Source organism: Cetorhinus maximus, chromosome 15, assembly GCF_964194155.1.
Source record: "Cetorhinus maximus chromosome 15, sCetMax3.hap1.1, whole genome shotgun sequence".
NCBI lineage: Eukaryota > Metazoa > Chordata > Chondrichthyes > Lamniformes > Cetorhinidae > Cetorhinus > Cetorhinus maximus.
This window is the reverse complement of record NC_135893.1, coordinates 71795304-71817312: the sequence shown is the minus strand read 5'-3', so window position 1 is coordinate 71817312 and position 22009 is coordinate 71795304. Positions and strand designations below refer to the sequence as shown.

The 22009-nt window shown below is 46.3% G+C and overlaps 1 long non-coding RNA gene across 4 annotated transcripts in view; it reads left to right on the top strand.

Annotated features, from left to right (window-relative positions):
* Positions 1–22009, top strand: part of LOC144690800 (uncharacterized) — a 203152-nt gene that overhangs the window by 4812 nt on the left and 176331 nt on the right. The window contains exon 3 of one of the 4 annotated variants that reach the window (XR_013578965.1): positions 8885–9228. The exons of 2 other annotated variants lie outside the window; for them this stretch is intronic. This is a non-coding gene — a long non-coding RNA (uncharacterized LOC144690800). Of the gene's footprint in view, positions 1–2084; positions 2342–8884; positions 9229–22009 lie in introns of those variants that run through there. One more of the 4 variants, XR_013578966.1, reaches the window with a different exon arrangement.

Sequence of the window (22009 nt, the reverse complement as noted above, 5' to 3'; positions counted from 1 at the left end):
GAATCACAGAATTGTTACTGCGCAGAAGGAGACCATTCAGCCCATTGTGTCTGCAACAGCTCTCTGAATGAGCAATCCCTTAGTGCCATTCTCCCCCTTCTCCCCGTTCTTCCTTGTTTCAAAACAAAGGCAGCAACAACACTAGAAAATATACTGAATGAAAATTATGTGGTGCATTGTCTGATGTTACTGGAATAAAAGAACACTATTGTTCAATTTGGCGGTAGGTATCAGGGAACTATAGCACCAGTTAACCTATTAGTACAATAAGTTACTGCATTACCGGCATAAAATCACTGCAACAAGACAGTTCAACTGAAATCTTCAGAGATGAATATGTATCAGATGATACAAACCTTGAAAGTAACTTTCACACCTAACTAGCTGTTCTCAATCAGTCCTCAGTGCTATATACGTAATGCCTTGCTCCACCCAGTCGTAATGGATCCAGGTCCATGGAGTGATTGATGCTCCTGTTACTAACTTCCTCTGCCAACTCTAACCATGCCTTTTTGAAAAGGTTATAAGGCATATTCTTCCTATTTTATGGGGGAAAAGCATATACCTCCTGCCTCTGACCTCTGCCAGCAACAGCTCTATCAGAAAACCTGGGGCTACTCTCTGGGGGTACTTCTTCCAGCCAAGTTCATCATCCAGCACAAGAAGAAATGGAGATGGAAAGAATGATAATCCCTTTTAAGAAGTTGCACTTGCCTGGTTGATATATGAGATGTTTCATTTTTGTTATGTGATGGGTGGTCTGTTACTTGTGAGCAACATACAGCCACAAATACAACTCAACGATCAATTGGCTGCAGTATAAGAAGAAATGCAACAAGTCTCCTGATCAGGCAAGCAGGCAGGGACAATATCTTTTCAACTGTTCAGACCTCAGGGAGAGATGGTGGTATAGTGGTAATGTCACTGGGCTAGTAATCCAAAGGCTCTGGCTAATGCTCTGAGAACACAGGTTCAAATCCACCATAGTGGAATTTAAATTTAATTAATAAAATCTGTAATTGAAAGCTAGTCTCAGCGATGGTGACCATGACCCTTCAGGTTTTTAAATATTCTTTAGGGAAGGAAATCTGCCATCCTTATCTGGTCTGGCCTTCATATGTGACTTCAGATCCACAGCGATGTGGTTGACCCTTAACTGCCCTCTGAAATGGCCTAGCAAGCCACATCCAAGGACGATTAGGTACGGGAAAGAAAGGCTGGATTTGCTGACGACACCCACATCCCATCAAAGAATAAAAAAAATTCACCACTGTTAGAATATGATTGACATTTCTGCATGTTATGTGGTAATTGTATAATCATTATTAAGTAAGTGCTTTCATTGGAAGCAGATGGTTGTAAAGTTGAGTCTCAAGCTGCCTCAGTTGAAAACCAAGCTGGTAGTTGAAGCATATTTCCTCTTGGTCAATTATGCAAGGTTGCTGGTCCATCTAAGAGCAAATCTTGTCTTTACGTACACATGTTTGGAGACAGACTGTTTTGATGAAATTGGCCACAGACATTATCCCCTTGGATGTCATAAATATCCATTGTTGTAGCTCTGTACACGACATCAAAAAGATGGATCACTTGCATTACCCTAAACTGTGCCAGTGACACACACATGCTTGAAAACTTACCAATAAAGCAAGGATGAGGAAATTGCAGCACATGTATATTTGCTCTGACTTTTTAACTTAAGTGCCTCTCCTATTCATGCACACAGTGTGGAGTTTTCATCTATGCTGTTTTACACATTTCTTAATACACATGAAAGTTGGTTATTCTTGCATGCAGAAAGAAAATAAACTAACAGCTAACAGGAAGAGGAAAAACATAAACATCTAAATTCCAACCTTTGTTATCATAACAGTGGCAATGTTATTCTGTAATGTGATAAGATTCCTGAAATGTATATATTGCACGTCATTTACACTTGTATGTTCGTTCATACTTTTAGATTCTGTTTTACTATTGAATTGAATCAGCCACTTAGGGGTAGTTTTGGGAATTCCAACAAAAGATCAGGAAACCTAATATTACTGTAGTGTTCATTATCTCTGTGATTACTTTTCCTTATTCAGACATTTGGGTAATTCTTGCAATCTGTCACATAAGCAACATTAAAGTCATCCTTTACCGGCATGTGAGGGGAATTCCAGTCACAACAATCAATTATATCGTTATTCTGATGTACAATTATAAGTGTCTGACTAGTTTGCCCTACACTTGAACATGTAATCTAGGCTGACACTCAGCCCTGTATTAAGGGAGAGCTCTATCGTGATGAGATATTAAAGCACGATCACATCTGCCTGTTCTGCTGGATGTTTAAGATCTCACAATCGCTGCAGGAGTTCCTACGGGCAGTGTCCTCGGCCCAACCATCTTCAGCCGCTTCATCAATGATCTTCCTTCCATCATAAGATCAGAAGTGGGGATGTTAGCTGATGATTGCACGATGTTCAGTACCATTCCCAACTTCTCAGATACTGAAGCAGTCCATGTCCAAATGCAGCAAGACCTGGACAACCAAGTGGCAAGTAACATTCGCACCACACAAGTGTCCGGCAATGATCATCTCCAACAAGAGAGGATCCAACCATTGTCCCTTGATGTTCCATGGCATTACCATCACTGAATCCCCCACAATCAACATCCTGGGGGTTACCATTGACCAGAAACTGAACTAGACTAGCCATATAAATACTGTAGCTACAAGAGCAGTTCAGAGGCTAGGAGTCGTATGACGAGTAACCCACCTCCTGACTCCCCAAAGCCTGTCCACCACCTACAAGGCACAAGTCAGGAGTGTGATGGAATACTCCCCACTTGCCTGGTTGAGTGCAGCTCCTACAACACTCAAGAAGCTTGACATCGTCCAGGACAAAGCAGCCCACTTGATTGGCACCACATCCACAAACATTCAGTCTCTCGACCACCAACGCACAGTAGCAGCAGTGTGTACCATCTACAAGATGCACTGCAGGAATTCACCAAGGTGCCTGAGACAGCACCTTCCAAACCCATGACCACTACCATCTAGAAGGACAAGGGCAACAGATAGATGGGAACACCACCACCTGGAAGTTCCCCTCCAAGTCATTCACCATCCTAACTTGGAAATATATCACCATTCCTTCACTGTCACTGGGTCAAAATCCTGGAATTCCTTTCCTAACAGCACTGTGGGTGTACCTACACCACATGGAATGCAGTGGTTCAAGAAGGCAGCTCCCCACCACCTTCTCAAGGGCAACTAGGGATGGGCAATAAATGCTGGCCCAGCCAATGAAGCCCACATCCCGTGAATGAATTTTAAAAATCCAGAGGAGAGCAGGGAGTTTTACCAATTCCTGCCCAACCTTCCTCCCTCAATAAGATCACTGAGAAACAGATTAAAAGTTACCTGCATAAAACAGTGAACATCAACGGACCAATTCACCTTTCTTTGCCACTGTAGCAGTCACTTCATTTTAATAAAAGAACTTGCAAATTTAGGGGTAAAGTATATTGGGGTTTTGATAAAGGGCAAATATCCAAAAGGTAATAAATTGTCTTATATCTTTCTGGATGCTGTGTATTTCCAACAATTTCTGTTTTATTTTGTTATTTTTGATTTACATTGCTTAGTCCCTGTTCTTTTCAACACTTTGCGTTCATGTTTGGTGCCAATCATCAAGGGAAAGGTAATCCATTTGTGTGCCAACTGGGCACAATGTTGTTAGTGTGCCTGTGGTGCTGACTCAGGAGTCCCAAATCATTTTCAGCCTCATGCCTCTGGAGTTTTTCTGGCAAGCTGCCAAGCCAAACGGGCATTTCACTGTAGTTTACCCCTTCCTACAGTGAAAAATTGGCTGATTGTATGCAGCTGACCAGCAGGCTGCTGTTGGAGGAAGTGGGGTAAGCTGGGGTGTCAATGCCATGGGCTGGCTTGAACATGGGTCAGCAGCAGGCCCAGTGGGTCCTGGAGCACACCAGCCCCTCCTTCCAAAAGTCTAAAAATAGCACATACCTTTCTGGAGAGCCCCATGACAATTCCTTTAAATATCATAAGTTAGTTGTCTGGAGAAAGTGGGGCTGACGTGCCCCTTCCCCTTCTCCACAAAAATTGTAATTACGTAGGACCCCAATTTGCATATTTAAGCAGTCTGTTACCTGCTTTGAGTGGGAGTGCTGGGCGGCAGTTACATAACTGCTTGAAAACTGATTCAGGTTGGCAGATCAGTGCACAAAGTCCCTGTTTTACAGACAAGAAGCGAGGGACCAACAGTTGAAAATCGCCCTCCCACTCGTGGTGACTCCAACATGGCAGCAGCCTCAGAGCAAAAACTAGGCATATATTTGTTTGTGCAGTTTGAATAATAAACTGGTCTGCATAGCAGTGGGCAGGGGATACATTTTTTACAATCATGTGAAAATGACAGCAAGAAAATCAGCTGGTTCATCAACTCTTTCCCATACTCAAAATGACTGGAGCATCATGATTAGACACTTCATAGCATCCCCAAACTTTCCCACTTCCACCTCTGCACCCATGTGATCAAGAGGCAAAAAAACTCAAAGAAAAACCCAAGGCCAAAGGAAAAGCTACTCTGGAAAATTCCCCTCAGGCGATCAAAAAACAGTCCAGGAGATCACAGGGACCATGTGATATATTGTTAATCCTACTGATATAGATCTACTGTGCTTGCACTGGATTTAGACTGCTTTGATTAATGGTTTCCAGTGGTCAGATACACGGCAGTACTGGCAGAGTGGTAGCAACAAGTTTCCAACATTCCCTATATGTGTATAGGGAGTGAGGCAGCAGGGTTGGGTTGGGTGCGACAGTGGGGGTGTGGGGGTGGGAGGAGGAATGATAGGAGCGATGAGAGGGTTGTGTGCATCTTTAAAAAGAAGCAAAAGTAATGTAAATATAAAATTAGCAAAATGTATCTGGCTACCTTTTGAAGTTCTGCAAAAATGGCTTCATATTGCTCAGGAATTTCAACTAATTGGTCCTCAAGTCCCAACATGGAAACAGATAATCACAGGATATGAACCAGAGACACTCGTGAAAATCTTTCTTTATATGGACTTTTCTTAAGTTGTTTTTTCTAAAAAAGAAGCAGTGGTGTGAAGTATATCAGCCAATCAATACCATCAAAGAACCGGAAGTTCTTTGAACAGAAACTCATATCCTGCAGTTTCAGAGGAGGCAAGCTTCCTCTCATGGCTGAGGACCGGGTCAAAGTATTAAAGCCTTATGAAAGCACAAACCTTAACATTCTATTGTGCTTCCTATTTATAATTTCAATTATTGTTTTCCAAGAGTTAGCTTTTTTTTAGTTTTTTTGTAACATTAGAAATCTCCTTTACAGTGACATTTATTTAATATTTAAGTTTTGTGAGACACAGTTTTCTGTCATTTTGTACTAACATTAATACTCAAATTTTGTTGATTGGGAAGTCTGTGTATAGGATATAAGTAAATGACATTGAAAATAAATATAAATAGCAACTGAAATGTGCTTCTGTTTTTAATTCAGTTATTTCTTAAGTCACCCTGGCCCTCTAATGATTGAATTTGTTTTGTAGCATTTAAAATATACGCTTTCAGTTTTCTACAATTTCATCTTGGCTTATTTGCTATGCTAGTCTATGAAAAAATGTGTATGACTTTCACAAAACTTTGGAAGCAGTTTAAACATGCATAGTCTACCTGCTCATTCACATGTTAATGTCTTGTTAAGTTGTATGTTCTGCAGCTCAACAGTTCACATTGTAAACATTTTTTGACTATGTATACTTCAAAATTTAACCTTGAACATGTTTTTACAAATGCTACATCCATTAAATGAGAAATTACATTATTTTGTACACTTACTCATGCATACATTGTACACATGTATGTCTTAACACATGCATCATCGTCACTTTATTTGATTCTCTACTTTGACATAAAGGAACATCTAAGCTGTAAAGAAAATCACAAGCTGACCACAAGTCTTACATGTACAACCAAGATATTGTACAAAATGTATGCAAGCCTGTCACAGAAATCAGGAAGGTCTCAGGTTCAACCTGTGGCCTATGCTGAGTTCGACCAACCTTTGAAAGGGTTTCAACATCACTGAAGCATTTCTTAGTCTTTTGGAAATCTAAGGCTCCCCATCCAACTTTTCCACAGTGTCCGCTGTGGCTCAGTGGTAGCGCTTCTGCCTGAGTCAGAAGGTTGAAGGTTCAAGTTCCACTCCAGAGACATGAGCACATAACCCAGGCTGATACATCAGTGCAGCACTGAGGAAGTGATGCACAGTCAAAGCTACCATCTTTTGGATGAAATGTTGAACTGGCCCTGCCTCAATTTTCAGGTGAATTGTAAAAGATCTCATGGCATGGTTGAGGGCTTTAGCAGCATGTGAGATAAACCAGAGCTGAGAGACGATGTTACAGGTGGTATTGGAGGTGGAAGCTCAATTTTGGGCCAAATAGGATGAAATTATAATCAAGGTCTGAGCAGAGACTCTGGTTTGGATACAGTTGCCTGAGTATTAGCAGCCCTCCAGTGCCTTCATATGTGAGTCTAGCCAGAGAGGGGGCCATTCAATTTGGGGGACATCAAATGATGCTTGATGCTGTCCACCAAAGAAGCACAATGTCATAGTTCACAGCAAGCTGTTACATAACAATCATTGAGGGAGTAATGGGAACTGTTGCCTGAACTAGGTTATGCTAACTGACCACATTTCGGACATCTGGTTTTTGCCATGCCACTAATGCAACAACATCACTTGATGTGGACCAATAGTATATGCAGAATTTCCTATTGAAAATGTGAAGGTAAATGACGTTTTTGCTAAATATATCTTTATGTTTGGGTTAAACATATTCAGTGATGTTTTCTCTTGAAAAGGGAAGACTGAGAAGTCACCTGATATAGGTCATTAAAATTATGAAGGGATTTGATAAGGTGGATGCGGAAAATATGTTTCCACTTCTAGACGAGTACAAAACTAGGGGTCAGAAATATAAGATAGGCATTAATAAATCCAGCAAGTAATTCAGGAGAAACTTCTTTACCCGGAGAGCAGTGAGACTGTGGAACTTGCTACCAAATGGAGTTCTTGAGTTGAATAACACAGATGTTTTTAAGGGAAAGCTAGATAAGTGCATGAGGGAGAAAGGAATTGAAGGATATATTGATAAGATGAGATGTATAGCATATTTTTGTGCTGTTCCCTAAATGTGTTTAAATTGATTTTCTTCTTAGTTAAGGCTGAAATCCCAAAAGAGAGGAACCCTGGAAATTATTTTTCATGATCTACTTGCGATAAAATGTATTTCCTGTTGATCATGTTTCCAATGTTTTTAAGCTGAAGGCATGGCATTGATTACAGAATGTAAAAGATCTGATGGCATGAGTGAGGGCTTCAGCAGCATATGAGCATTGTTGCACTAGTGGCATTTAGAATGATGATTTATCTGCTAATCTGAATAATTTTCATTTCTACCAAAAATGAAAACCCAAGCTCCAGAGATTTAGATGGAGATATATGTGTCTATTTCATTTGAATGTAAATTCAATGTGGTAGCAATTCACGCATTCCCATTTTTGGCTACACGGGGTTGGGGTGGTGGTGTGGTGGACATGGTACTATTCCCTATGTCTGAATGGCAGGCTCCAAGGCAGCCCCAATATTAGGCCTAATTTCCACAAGGTGAGAGAGCTGCAGTGCATGAGGGGCATTATTGAAGTGTGATGTTAGCAGCAGCTGTCAGGTAAATGAGAGGATGGGGCAATTGGTAGCCAGGTATGGGGGGGTGAGGAGGGTGGTGGGGGTTGCGATACAATTGGTAGCTAAATCATAGAGATTGGTAGCAGGGGGAGGAATTGGTAATTGACAGCATGTGGTTGATGTTTTGTTGATGTGGGTTCAGGAGGATGCCATTATAAGTCAAGTACGGGTGCTTTCCTACTGGTTGGTGCCATGTTGTGCTGTGCATGTTCGGCTTGTGACGTGTGAAGCATCTACAATGTAAAAATCTACAATGGATCCTGCAAAAAGTGCTGTACTCTAATTTATATAAATTATTTGTCACTTTCAATGTTGCTGTTGTGTGCTCCTGTCGCTAGCCCAGACTCCTTTCCCACTGTTTATTCATTTCATGGGATGTGAACATCACTGGTAAGACCAGCATTTATTGCTCATCCTTAGTTGCTCTTGAGAAGGTGGTGGTAAGCCCCATCTTGAATCTCTGCAGTCCAATTGACTAAGAACACCCACAATATTGTTAGGTAGAGAGGTCGAATTAAGGCCGAGATGCATGTGTGTTACCTGGACTTAGTAAGCTGGTTAATGTCCAAATTTGCAGGCCAATAGCTTCAAAATTCCAGTAAGGGAAAAGGACAGAAATAGGTTGATTGACCCTCTGGGGTTTGGAACATAGGCTTCCAAACTAACATAGAGCAAGGTAATTAGAATGAACTCAGCTATAAAGACAGATTCTCCTTTAGCCTTCACCATTTTGATTGGGGTAGCAAACTGTAATGTATTGGAGTATTACTTACTTAAGACAAAAAGAACATGTACACACATTGCGCTTGTTTCAACTAAAGAAAATAAGTGAAAGCCATTCACTGACTCATTCCTCAGGGCAATGCCTTGACCAATCAAGGTAAAACTGCCTGGTTTAAATTTCAAACAATGCTTGACAGTTAACTGTCAGTCACCATCACTGATGCATTCTCAATGACAACGTCTCTACCAATCAGAGCCCACTTGCCAAACAATTAGCACTCTCTTCACATACAGTATAAATTTTCCCTTATATATTGGTATTCTTGTGAAGTGTCCTGATGAGTGCAAGACAACAAGCTTAGACATGTCTCTTTTTGCAGCAATACTCAAGCTCTGGACTACCAAACAACTACGTAAGACTACGGAGAAGCACAACCAAGCCGAAGACATAAGCCTTCCTGATAATGTTATTTCCCCATAGACTTTGTTTAATTTTTATAACAGTTTACTGTAAATGTATGATCAATTTATCGTAAAAAGCAAATATCAGAATACAGCTTTGTTGCCATATGCAGCAACTAGCTGCTAAAAGGCACTGTTATTAGGTTAAATGAAAATAAAGACAAAAAGATACAATAAATTGGACAACCAATTTCTACAATTGGCAAGTGTAAACCAGTGGCCCTTCAAAATAATAAGGAGAAGTATTAAGGAAGGAACTAACATGCTATCATTCATTAGGTACAATTGATGCAGCAGTGGGTAGGTAAGCTAGGATAAGAGACCAACATACAGCTAAAAGGTTAGTGTAGGGTAGGGAGCAAGGTTTTAGGCATGTAAGGAATTGAGGTTCAACAGGGAAAGAGAAAGCCTGTACTGACTGGATGGATTCCTTAAATGAAAGAACGTTAGATGAATAGAGAACTATTCAACTTTGAAAGGCAAGGTGATGTGGTGGGAGGAAATAAAAGCAGTAATAAATACAGTAATAGCCAAGAAGTTCAGGCAGGAGGCAACAAAATCCTGTGTGCACTATGGTATGAGAAACCAATGCTGAATCTAAGGAGATCACAGACAAGGCAAGGAAAAAACAGCGAGGGAAAAAAAAGTCAAGCATAAATGGAGAAATGGGAGTGAATGGATGGCGTTATATACAAGCTCAAAAAGTTCGGCAGCAAAAATGGCTTAATTAGATGGCCCAGTGCACACAAAATGTTTAGGCATTGTAGGTATAATGGAAACTTGGTGGCAGAGGAGCACAAATGGGATACAGCATTGGAAACTTATAAACTGTTTGGAAGGGATAGGTGTGGGCAAAGGGTGGAGGAGTTGCACTTATATACAGGATACCATAGGAAAGATGGCACATTATAGGGGGGAACACTAAAAACTGAGGGTCCCAATTCTCTCAGGTTGGAGAGGGCAAAGAGTATGTGTATTGCTCACTGGAGGAGTCCAGAATTTATGATTCCAACAAGTTTCTGCACCAAATTTTACCTGGGACAAGGTCAGCTAATCTTCCACCTGCCCCACCACTTCACCATATCAAGGCGACATGAGGGATTTTTCCCATTATGCCCATATGAGGCCTCAATGGAACTTGTGCCAGCTGAGGGCTGGTGTGAGAGGCTCCCGAATTTGCTTCGGCTAAGTTAATCAATCCTAGAGGCGATCACTTTCTTTCCATAAAAGCTTAATGGCTCTCTTAAGAGTTTAAGAAGTTGTTCCTTTCGCCTGGAGAGGGTCACAGGGCATTCCAGGTGGATCAGGGTAGGCATCTCTGATGCATTCTTATGGCTACGGATGGTGTCGTCCCATTATTTAAAATACCCCATTCCCACAATTTAGAATGGGGTCAACCTCCTTTGTTGGTAGACTTAGGTCCCATTCTGCTCCATTTCTGCTGGAAGAGTTGGGCAATTTGTATTATGGTCCATTAGCCTCTGTGTGGAGCTAAATGAGGGAGACCAAGATGGGAAATTGCTACAGCAACTGGACCACACAACTGACATTGATGAGCTATTTCACAGGGATATTAGCTATTCTCATACTGAATTGTTTTTGGTACTATTAAGGGTAAGATGTGTCAAGAGTATCTGGACGCAGTATGGACCTGCATCATGAAAGATGTTGCTGGAGGAACTAGAAATATAGTCTCTACTTGAGTGAATGCTGATCACTGATGAGGAAACTATAGCAGGAAATGCGGTGGAAAAGCAGCTCTCAAAGTGGCTATCTCCATCACCTAGAAGGACAAGGACAGCTGGCACATTGGAACACCATCACCTCCAAGTTACCCTGCTGACTTGGACGTATATTGCTGATCATTCGTGGTTGTTGGGTCAAGATCCTGAACCTCCCTACCTAACAGCACTGTGGGATGACTTCACCACATGGACTCCAGCGGTTTAAGGTGGCTCATCACCACTTCTCAAGGGCAACGAGAGATGGGCAATAAATGCTGGCTTTGCTAGTGACACGCAAGGCAGGCAAGTCAACAGGGTCAGTAGCCTCGCAGCCAATTAACTCTGTAGAGAGTTAACTGGCTGGAGATGTGACTTGCACCCCTCACTCTGGGGAAAGTCCCATCTCAGAGAGATGCCAGACAATCTGATTGGCCGGTAGTTCTGTAGTCACAGCAGCACCTCTGGGAGTGATGGTTACTGCTGGGATTGCAGTGTCCCCAGATTCTAAGGCCTGAATTTTACCCTTGGCGGGCGCGTGTGATTGGCAGGCCCGGGTCCAATCGGGTAACAGGGCCCTGACCGTGTTTGGCCCACGACCGCGATTTCATGCTGGCTGGCCAACTAAGTCCCACCCAGCGTGAAACGCGTCTTCCCAATGGTCAGGAAGGGCAGGGCCCAATGGCTCAACATTGGCCCCAATGGGGCCTGCCGAGCGCAGGGTCCAATGGCGATCCGGCAGGTGGTTTAAAAATGGCAGAGGCAGCTCCTTGAAGGCTGCCAGGGAAGAATCATATACTCTGCATCCTTAAGACTGAAGCTATGGCCTCGACAGTGGCTGGAGATGCCAGACAGGAGGGCAGGTCGGGTAGGCACTCACGCACCTCCCCCCCACCCCCCCAGTTTTTCGGTCAAGTGCCTTGCAGTGCTCTTAGAGAAGGTGGCTGCCAGGAGGAACACCCTCATTCCCAGAGATGGAAGGAGAAGGCCACCACACCAGACAAAAAAAAAGCTTGAGAGGAGATGGCAGCCGAAGTCAGCAGCTATGACGTTGTGCAGCGCACGTGGGTGCAGTGTTGCAAAAGGTTCAACGACCTGCTGCGCTTGGGAAGGGTGAGTACCGTGTTGGCATGGATCAGTGTGAAGTATTAAGGAATGGCTGTCCCCTCGTGGAGTTCAGGGGTGTTAGAGTCAGAGTGCCAACTGTCAATGATGCCAGAGCTGGCCAAGTGGGTAATCCGTGGCTGCTGGACTGAGTGCCTTGTGGCTCGAGGGCCATGACTCGGATGTGCCCTGCAAGATGCTCCTAAGGTGGGGCTGGCCAGGCTGCAATGGTGTTTCAAGTAGAGAGTGGACTAATCAATGCACCTGTGTCGTTTCAGGAGAAGACGAGCCATAACCAAATTGAGAGGTCATGGACAGGCGGAGGTCCCTCAACCTCCTAATATTGACAGGTTTGAGTAGGACACCTTGGAGCTGGAGAGCCGCCACAGACCTCATTCAGTCGGTCGTGGAGAGGCTGGGGAGTCAGATGAAGTTAAGAATGTAGTGCACAGGAGTAAGAGTTTCAGATGTTGCAAACATCCTTGTGTAGTCTCTTAATTGATGGGAGCCTCAAAATTGGAGTTCCCATTGATCATTGAAAGACGATGTCACCATGATGCAGATCTGCATTGTCTCACCTGGGTGCCTGGCATGCACAGTGACAGTGTGATGACTTAAACTAATGACATGTCATTGTTTTCCCTTAGATTCGCCAGTGGCACTCATTCGCAGGGCCTTGAAGAGTCACCCCCTGACGCCAGAGGACCGCCAGGCTTCAGCTGCACCTGCATCACACCTGCTTTCTGAACCAGGCAATAGTGCAGATACCAGCACCTCGGTGGGCATTAGATCTTCGGCTAGAAGGTCGGTGCACAGCGGTGAGGGAACTTCACACTCGCTTGAGGTGCAGGCGGAGGCAGAGAGTGCCCAGGGCGCTGGCAGTCGGGGGACTGCTGGAGACCAGGACGATGCTGAGTCGAAGGCAGATGATGAGCCTCTGGAGTCGCCCATTAGGCAGCAGATGCTGGATGTCCAGCGGGATGTGCATGCGGATCTGACAGAGATCCATGAGGGTATATGCCATGGTGTCTGTTGTGGAGGAGTCCATGCGGAGCATAAGGACTGCTGTGACCCTCAATGGATGAGGCAGTGTGCTTGGCCATGAGAGAGTGGCGACTCTTATGGAGAGGCAGCTCCAGGACAGAATCATGGGTTCCTGGGGTGGCGCTCAGACCTGCAAGCCCTCACACAGGCAATGACCTCAGGTGGTCAATGCCAGTGTGGGAGATGGCTGAGGCACTCAGTATCCCAACTAGGTGCCTGTCCATCAATGATGAGCAGGGAGGTTCAGGGTGACCTCATGTTGGTGCACGAGCTGCTTGTTGTCTCTGTGGGCTTCTCTCAGGGCACTCTGGATGATGGCAGCAGCTCCTCCACCCCTCTGCCAGTGACCGTGGCATCTGATGAGGCTATGATGCCTGGGGAGATGCCTGTCATGGCACTCCCTCCCAGGTGGGGCCAGCACAGGCTCCACTGGCCAGGGGACGAATATCAAGTTCATTAAGGTCAACAAGACATCAGAGTCAGCAGGCTGTCTCCAATGTTGGTGCCAGCGAGGGCGGGGGCACCAAGAAGAAGCACTTGTAAACGTAAGTTTAAGGCACCACGTGCATAAGAGAGACTGTTCACGGGTGATCTTCTGTAATGTTTTGTTTATATGGTTACTGGTGTGGACTTTGTTTTGAGTGTGAAAATTTAATAAATTTTACTTTTGTCGTAATGGCTTAAGTATGTTTCACTTTTTTTTGGTGCAGGGTACGCCAGTGTATAATGCTGGACGTGAGTGGCTCTAAACTTTATTGCACAGGCACTGAGTGGACTTTGGGTTCAATTGAAAGGGTCATTTCAGACATCCTGGATGGAGGTGGTGCCCCTGGCATGATGTTGAAGCAGATCTTTGGCAGCTAGCTGAAAGAGCATTGGATCAAGGCGTCCCTGGTGTCCCTGCCTTCCTGAAGGATACAGAGGTCTGCCTCCACGCCCTCATCGTTCTCCTCACCATGCTCCTCTTCTGACTCACTACTGGATTCATCCCCTGTGGCTTGTGGAGCTGCATCAAGATCCTCTTCCTCCAGCGGGTCTCCCTTTGCCAGTGCCTGATTGTGGAGAGCGCAGCTGCAACCACTTTCAGTGACACCCACTTTGGGGGGTATTGTAGTGCTCCTCCTGAACGACCCAGGCATCAGAAGAGCATCTTCAGAAGACCTATGGTCCCCTCTATCATCTCCTTTGTGGAGGCATGACTCCTGTTATAACGTTGCTCTGCCTCTGTTCTTGGGTGGCAGAGAGGCGTGATAAACCACCTTTTCAACAGATAGTCCTTGTCACCCAGTAGGCATCCATCCAGCTGGGCTGGAGCACTGAATAGCCTTGGCACCTGTGACTGTCTGAAGATATAAGCTTTGTGGGAGCTGCCAGGGTACCTTGCACAGACTTGCAGTGTCTGCATCTTGTGATGGCAAACTATCTGGATGTTCATCGAGTGGAATCCCTTTCTGTCGACAAAAGCACCTGGCTGACCCATTGGCGCCTTGATGGCCACATGTGTACAGTCGATCGCACCCCGAATGCGGGGAAACACAGCAATCTCTGCAAACCCTCTGGCTCGCTCAGCCTGGCTGGCCTCGTCCGTACGGTAATGAATATATACCACTACCTGCCTGAACTGAGCTTCTATTACCAGCTTGACGCAACTGTGGACAGCTGATTGGGAGACTCCACAAAGATCCCCCACTGACTCCTGGAAAGAGCCGGAGGCATAGAAGTTGAGGGCCACTGTGACCTTCAGAGCCACTGGCATGGGGTTTCCACCCACACAGTTGGAGGTGATCTCAGGCCCAATCATCTCACAAATGGAGGTCACTGTCTCCCTGGAGGGGCAGAGCCTCCTTTGGTACTGCACCTTGGACATGTTGAGGTAGCTGCATCGCTGCCTGTAAACCCCGGCAACAGGTTAGTGGCGTCTTCTGCAACCCTTTACACCTTGGCTGGCCCTGTACCCCTTGTGCCTGCGTCTTTCCTCCCACAGGTTGCTCCCCTGAAAGCTACATTGGGACACCTGGCCCCCTCTTCTTCCTCAGAGGAGGTGCCTCCAGCAGAGAGCACAATCCCCATTACCAGGGTTACAGAAGGCTGTCTGATACCTGGAAGGGTCCATATGGTCAAAATCCTCCTGGGGCCTTGGAGACATCAATAACTCCCAAAATGAAGCCTGGAAATGCTAAGAATAAAGTTCAGAACTGGGATGAAGCTGTCAAGTTCAAATAGGCAACCGGCAGCAAACTACCTCCTAAACTCCTCACTAGTCACAAAGGCAATGCTGCTGACCCTCCGATGAGGTTTTGCAAAATGTGAACTGCCTGCCTGCTCATTTTGCCCATGCGATGAGCGCAAAATTGCACGGGCAACGTGAAATCTGGATCAGTTGGGTTTTTAATGACCCTTTAAGTGGCCTTTTAATTGATGGTGGGTGCGGCTCCAACACCCGCGTGTGCCTACCGACCTGAAGATTGCGCGCGTGCGGGATGACATCGGGACGCTCGCCCTACGTCTGCCCGCACGATTTTATGCCCAATGGGGTCGGGTGCGTGCCCACCTGCGAGGCATAAAAATTCTGCCCCAAGTGCTGGGAACCTAGGATACAGTTAAGTGCAGGATCTCACAACAGGAACAGGAAAGAAGCCCAAGTGGGGAAAAGGGTTGAAGGTCAGGTTGGAAAGGCCATGGGGGAGGGAACACCCGAGGGTGGAGGCCAGCTCTCCCATTCGCACCCAAGGGGGCTCGAGGTTGGCATCCCTTTTTCTTGCACGAAAGCCTGAGCAAGGTAACCTGCCAGCCCTTCCCACTCTTCTTGATCTCCCCCCGTTGGTCTCAAAATTGCGCTGGACAGGATGCAGCCCTTAAGTGACCATTAAGGAGGTTTTAAACAAAAATAAAAATACCTGGAAAAACTCAGCAGGTATCTGCGGAGAGGAACACAGTTAACGTTTCGAGTCCGTATGACTCTTCAACAGAACTAAGTAAAAATAGAAGAGGTGAAATATAAGCTGGTTTAAGTGGGGTAGGACAAGTAGAGCTGGATAGAGGGCCAGTGATAGGTGGAGATAGCCAAAATATGTCATAGACAGAAGGACAAAGAGGTGTTGAAGGTGGTGATATTATCTAAGGAATGTGCTAATTAAAGGTAGAAAGCAGGACAAGCAAGGTACAGATAGCCCTAGTGGGGGTGGGGTGGGGTGAAGGAATCAAAAAAGGCTAAAAGGTAGAGATAAAACAAGGGATGGAAAGACATTTAAAAATAATGGAAATAGGTGGGAAAAGAAAAATCTATATAAATTATTGGAAAAAAAAGGGTGAGGGGGATCGGAAAGGGGGTGAGAAGGAGGAGAGAGTTCATGATCTAAAATTGTTGAACTCAATATTCAGTCCGGAAGGCTGTAAAGTGCCTAGTCGGAAGATGAGGTGCTGTTCCTTCAGTTTGCGTTGAGCTTCACTGGAACAATGCAGCAGGCCAAGGACGGACATGTGGGCATGAGAGCAGGGTGGAGTGTTGAAATGGCAAGCGACAGGGAGGTCTGGGTAATGCTTGCGGACAGACCAAAGGTGTTCTGCAAAGCGGTCACCCAGTCTGCGTTTGGTCTCTCCAATGTAGAGGAAACCGCATTGGGAGCAACGAATGCAGTAGACTAAACTGAGGGAAGTGCAAGTGAAATGCTGCTTCATTTGAAAGGAGTGTTTGGGCCCTTGGACGGTGAGGAGAGGGGAAGTAAAGGGGCAGGTGTTGCACCTTCTGCGGTTGCATGGGAAGGTGCCGTGGGAGGGGGTTGAGGTGTAGGGGGTGATGGAGGAGTGGACCAGGGTGTCCGGAGGGAACGATCCCTGCGGAATGCCACCGGGGGTGTGAAGGGAAGATGTGTTTGGTGGTGGCATCATGCTGGAGTTGGCGGAAATGGCGGAGGATTTCCATTATTTTTAAATATATTTTCATCCATTGTTTTATCTCTACCTTTTAGCCATTTTTGATTCCTTCACCCCACCCCACCGCACCCCCACTGGGGCTATCTGTACCTTGCTTGTCCTACTTTCTACCCTTAATTAGCACATTCCTTAGATAATATCACCACCTTCAACACCTCTTTGTCCTTTTGTCTATGACATCTTTTGGCTCCTTTTGTCTATGACATCTTTTGGCTATCTCCACCTATCCCTGGCCCCCTATTCAGCTCTACTTGTCCCAATCCTCTTAAACCAGCTTATATTTCACTTCTCTTCTATTTTTACTTAGTTCTGTTGAAGAGTCATATGGACTCGAAACGTTAACGTGTTCCTCTCTGCAGATGCTGCCAGACCTGCTGAGTTTTTCTTTTTTTCTTTTTCTTTTTGTTTTGGATTTCCAGCATCCGCAGTTTTTTGCTTTTATATTAAGTAGGTCTTGCCTACCTCCCGTAAAAGCTCAAACAGGTCAGACTGGTAGGCAGTGGGAAAGACAGTCGGGAATTTTTACGGGTACCCCTTCCTGCAAACTTGCCAGCCCCTAAAATTCTGCATGAAATCCCCAGAAAGAATATAAAAAAAGTAGGGGCGTAATGATCAGAGAGTCGTAAGTAAAAGGACAAAGTAAGGAAATTAATAACTGTATCATTAGACATTCAGGCATAGAAATTTGCGTGTCTCATTTTTTGTGAGATTTGCAACCTGCCTGTGCTGGTTCCAATCAAGATGGGCAGCAAATTTGGTGCATTCAGCTCATCTGCATGACTGTATGATGTGGTTGAGTGGGTCCTGTGTTCCCTCTTTTTTCTTCATTGCCAGCTGCCTCTGTGCTCAGTATGGTGCTAAGTAACATTGTGTAGATACCATATGATGCAACCAACTTGTCCTTCTTAAAGGCAGGGTGTGTCTCTTAAAGGGAAGCTCTGCTAAATAATATTGATGGAATTTAAATAGTAGAAAATTTAACACTTGGCAGAGAGGCTACCAGTGATGGGTTTGGCATGAGGTGGAGCTGGGCAGGAGGAGAGATGCCATGGTTCCATGGGGGAGGGGGGTGCTAAAGGCCCTCGCTGGTGGGGTGGGGGGGGGCGGAGTCGTGCCAAAGGCCCTCAAGGACCACCTTCAGAAGGGATTGGGAACATGTGGTCAAGGAGGTCACTCCTGGTGTCTGGACCTGTGGACCTGGAAGTAGTGCCACAAGAGGTTAATGACCTCACACGGGTGGTCAAAGTCAGTAAAGGAGTCTTCACATTAAAAACTCCCACTGATCACCAAGCTCATGGCAACTCCATGCACCACACCTCTATCACTCACCTATGAGCACCCTCTGACACTCAGAACTCAGGCCTAACATGCAGATATTTCACTTTACCTTCACACACTTATCAATATTATCAATCTCACACCCATCTCGCACTGCCTCCATGTACCTCCACCTATTCAGCTTTGGCAGGAACATCACTCAAACAGAGTGGTACACAATCACTGGCATTTTGCCCTCTCTTGTAGGACAAAATGGCACAATAGAAGGGAACAGAGCAGAAATGGTGGGGGACAAGAATCCCTGCATCTCCTGAGCCCTATGGAGGAGGTGGCTCTCAGCTTCATGGGCCAGCAGTGACAGAGCCTGTATTGTGCAACATTAATATGTTCTTAAGCCTCTTTTCAACTCCCAACTCACCTTCATTCTCCTTTCTGACATGATGGGCGGAATCTTCCCCTCCCGACATCAGAGGGATTCTTGGCGGGCGGCGGTGGGAGATATGCGGGATGCAAAAAATCGGTTTCCTGACATGAGGAAATTAGATCGGAATCTTCCCCTCCTGACATTCATAGCGGGTTGATGGTGGGTCAGGTTTCTCGCCACTCTGTTACCGGACTGCACATACATGGTGTGCATCTGGCAAGGGAGAATTTTAGAGCACTGACAATCAAAGCTAGCTGCACCACTGGAACGGGCCACAGGTGTGCGTGAAGACACGAAGCAGGGGAGGTCTGGAGGAGATGAAGTGGGGGTGGGTGGAAGACTGAAGGGGGGTGGGGTGCTTTGGAAGACACAAAGGGGAGGTGACCAGAGGAGAAGAGAGAGGACCAGATGAGAAGGGGGGTGGGTTGTGCGAATGAGAAGGGGGGTGGGGGGCTGATGAGAAGAAGTCGGGAACGGATGAGAGGAAGGGGTTTGTGGGTAGAGTGAGTGGGGGAAGAAGACATGAATGGGAAGGGGGAGGGAGTGGGGCTGTGGGGCCAGAGTGTTTCAGAGGGACGGGTCATTTGAGTCAACATTGGAATCCTAGGGGGAGAACTGAGGGTGCTGGTGATAGGAGGAGACGGCGACTGTGAGAGGGAGAAGTGGGATGCAGTAGGTTGGTGGGGTCAGGTCTCAGGTTTGGCGGGCATAGTTCTCACCCGGGGGCTCATTGACAGGGACAAGGTTGGTGGCATGAATTACTGGACTGGGGAGGACCAGGGTGGGCATAGGAACAGTGTCTGGTGTGGGCTCAGCTGTCGTGGGGGGATGGGGGAAGGCACGCTCAAATTGACCTGGGGTGGTGGGGTGGGGGGGGAGTGGGAGGCTCAAGGGTTATCTAGGGGAGAGTGAAGGTGACGTGGGGGGGGTCATCAATGGTGATGGGGGAGTGGGTGGGGGGGAGTTGATGGGTGACAGGGAGGGTTAAAAGGTGGTGGAGACAGTCTGATATGAGATGTGCACCATCCTGGGAGAGAGGCAGCTTAAGACTAAGGCAACGCCCTCGATGTCCAACTGCTAAACATCAAGGTGGAGGGGGAGAGTTTTCTTGGGTGGGCAGAGCCGAAGGTCAGCACAAATGGACAACTAAAGGGAAACCCTAATAATCATGTGGAGACTTTATGAGAGCTTTTTGCTCTGCAAATCCTCACTGTCTGGTGAAAGCCACAGGGCAGCAGATCTGGCCCTGAAGGTTCTCACAACAACAAGATCCCAGCAAGGTACAGAACTGCCGTTCACTGAGCCATTTGACATTGGCTCCAAGGTAGTGTTAGGGAAAGGGGGGTGGGGGGGTGGGGGGTGCGGGGAAGAGGGACAGAAGGGGTACCTACAAAGGGCATGCAGATAAATGGCAACCAAGTCGCAACTGCAAACCTCCATCCTCCCAGGGGAATGGACCTGTCTGACAAGAGCTTGTGTTTAGTCCTTCCATTGTGACAAGAGCAGTGGAGGCAAGTGGAATAGTGTGAGTGGGAGGCCTGTCACAAATGGCAATCATCACCCTTATCAAAGAGCGACGTCCTTGTGCGCAGCCATGTTTTCAGGGGAGGAAGACCCATCCTTGACCCGCCTCCCACACCTGCTGAAAGGGGTGGAGTGCACATGACCATTAAAACAACCAGCAGCAAGACTTAATGCAGGAAACTTCCAATCAGTGCAAGCTAACATATATTTAGAAGACCAAAAACTATACACAATGATTGTATACCTGTGCCACCAGTGTTAATTCAATATTTCTTAATTTTCCTAACTCTACTACTACTATTAGGTGCATTCCCACATCACAGCAGAGGTGGAGAAAGCCTGCTGACTACTATGCCCTGTTGTCTGAGATGACTTTGGCAGGCGTCCTCTGGGTCCGAGGCCTGGTGGGCCGCGGCTGGCTTTGTGTCTCCTGCTCTGGGGTAGGTGCGCCCTTCTCGGCCTGAGCAGCTGAAGCTGATGGGGGTCACAGGCAGAGGAGATTAGGAATGCCTGGACACCCTTGGATGCCTCCAGGGTGTCTGCCTGATGCTGCTCCTCCCTTTGGGTGCCCAAGGGCTCCTCCCTGACTCCTTGAGGAGAAGGTGCACCTGGAGGGAGCTTCAAGGTGTCCATTCTCCTTCGCATAGCCACTTCAGAAGCTCACCCATAGTTAAGCGATGGAGTGCAGGTCCAAGCACATCTCTGGCAGAAACTGGGCGTTCTCTAGATTAGGTTCTCCATGGCATACGCCATATGGATACTTCAATGTGCTCACATGTCGGAGCCACGACATCAGAGAGCACGCGGATGGCCTCCTCCGCCTCTTATGCCACTCTTTTGAGGGCCTCTGACACCTCTGCCTGATGTTCCCTTATGTTTCTTTGATAATCCAGCATCTCCATGGTTGCTTCCAGAAGCTTGTTATCTGACTCTGACTTAGCAGAGGCCTCTTCTTCAGAAGTCCCCTGAGTGCCCGAGACATTGGCTGTCACTGCCTCCTTCTGCTATGGACACATGCCTGTGAGGTGACAGCCAGAGTGTCAGCCCGAGTCTAAACTAGATATATGACCCACTGAGGTGTGGTTCTCTGGGCTGGTGGAGGGTTGAAGTGAACGCTGTGATGGCTCTACAGGTGTGAAGTCGTCCTTGTCCTCCTCCGAGGTGTCCTGGGGGCTGCGGCTTACTTCTGGCCTCACCCTTTTCCTCTTTGCACCTAGAATAGAGAGAGGAGAGAATGATTGACTGCCTAGGTCACTCAAACGTGGCACTCCACTCAATCACCTTGTTTTTGCGAGGTTGTCTGAATTATGCATGCTTCCTCACTAGATGCTTGGGGAAGGCCAATCTCACCATCGGAATAGGCATGGTCACAGCCCTCCTCTGCCAACTCTTGCAGTCTGCTGCTTGAATGCAGTGAGGGGCCTGAGCTCAGGCATTCCCCCTCCCGTCTTCTCTATCTCCCTCTTCTTGCGGGCTGCCTTCTCCTGAATGCTGTTCCGTTGAAGAGTCATGCGGACTCGAAATGTTAACTGTGCTCCTCTCCGCAGATGCTGCCAGACCTGCTGAGTTTTTCCAGGTATTTTTGTTTTTGTTTTGGATTTCCAGCATCCGCAGTTTTTTGCTTTTATCATGGGGAAATCCATGAAAGCCTTGACTTTCACATCTCGGAGCCACCTTACCATGTCCAATGTTATGGCCTAGATACGTAACTTGCGTTTTTGCAAATTCACTTCTAGCCAAGTTCGTCACCAAATCACCTTCTTGTAATTGGGAAATAATTCTTCCAGATGTTGTAAATGCTCCTCCCATGTCTGACTGAAAAGCTTTCAAGTCGTCGATATAAACAGCACAATTGCTTAGACCCACAATTACTTTGTTTGTCAGGTTTGAAATGTTGCAGGTGCATTTTTCATACCAAACAGCATAAACTGATATAGTCCATCTGGCGTCACAAAAGCCAATATTTCCTTTGCTCTCTCTGATAACGGTACTTGCCAATATCTTTTTAGCAAGTC